Below are 1,596 nucleotides of genomic sequence, written 5' to 3' on the forward strand. Positions count from 1 at the left end.
TACAGATAGCGGTGAAGATGTATGCATGTTTACACAGATAGCGGTGTGGATATTTCCATGTTCTTCCAGAGGGCTGTGTAGATATATCCATGTTCATTCAGATAGCGGTGTAGATATTTCCTTGTTCATACTGATAGCGGTGTAGATATTTCCATGTTCATACAGATAGCGGTGTAGATATTTCCATGTTCATACAGATATCGGTGTAGATATTTCCATGTTCATACAGAAAGCGGTGCTGATATTTCCATGTTTATACAGGTAGCGGTGTAGATATTTCCATGTTTATACAGATAGCGGTGTAGATATTTCCATGTTTATACAGATAGCGGTGTAGATATTTCCATGTTTTTACAGCTAGCGGTGTAGATATCTCCATATTAATACAGTTGGCGGTGTAGATATTTATATGTTCATACAGATGGCAGTGTGGATATTTCCATGTTCATACAGATAGCGGTGTAGTTATTTCCATGTGTAAAGAGATAGCTGTGTAGATATTTCCATGTATATGCTGATAGCAGTGTAGATATTTCCATTTTCATGCAGATAGCGGTGTAGATATTTCCATGTTCAAACAGATAGCGGTGTAGATATTTCCATGTTCATACAGATAGCGATGTAGATATTTCCATGTTCATACATATAGCGGTGTAGATATTTCCATGTTTATACAGATAGCGGTGAAGATGTATGCATGTTTACACAGATAGCGGTGTAGATATTTCCATGTTCATCCAGATGGCTGTGTAGATATATCCATGTTCATACAGAGAGCGGTGTAGATATTTCCATGTTCATAAAGATAGCGGTGTAGCTATTTCCATGTTCATACAGATAGCGGTGTAGATATTTCCATGTTTATACTGATAGCGGTGAAGATGTATGCATGTTTACACAGATAGCGGTGTAGATATTTCCATGTTCATACAGATAGTGGTGTAGATATTTCCATGTTCATCCAGATGGCTGTGTAAATATATCCATGTTCATACTGATAGTGGTGTAGATATTTCCATGTTCATAGATATAGCGGTGCTGATATTTCCATGTTTATACAGGCAGCGGTGTATCTATTTCCATGTTCCTACAGATAGCGTTGTAGATATTTCCATGTTCATACAGATAGCGGTGCTGATATTTCCATGTTTATACAGGCAGCGGTGTAGATATTTCCATGTTTATACAGATAGCGGTTTAGATATTTCCTTCTTAATACAGATGGTGGTGTATTTATATGTTCATACAGAAGGCGATGTATATATTTCAATGTTTATACAGATAGCAGTGTAGATATTTCCATCTTAATACAGATGGCGGTGTAGATATTTATATGTTCATACAGATGGCAGTGCAGATACTTCCATGTTCATACAGATGGCGGTGTAGTTATTTCCATGTTTATACAGATAGTGGTGTAGTTATTTCCATGTGTAAAGAGATAGCTGTGTAGATATTTAAATGTATATGCAGATAGCAGTGTAGATATTTCCAATTTCATGCAGATAGCGGTGTAGATATTTCCATGTTTATACAGATAGCGGTGTAGATATTTCCATGTTTAAACAGATAGCGGTGTAGATATCTCCAACTTAA

The sequence above is a fragment of the Gorilla gorilla genome, chromosome 18, assembly GCF_029281585.2.
Source record: "Gorilla gorilla gorilla isolate KB3781 chromosome 18, NHGRI_mGorGor1-v2.1_pri, whole genome shotgun sequence".
NCBI lineage: Eukaryota > Metazoa > Chordata > Mammalia > Primates > Hominidae > Gorilla > Gorilla gorilla.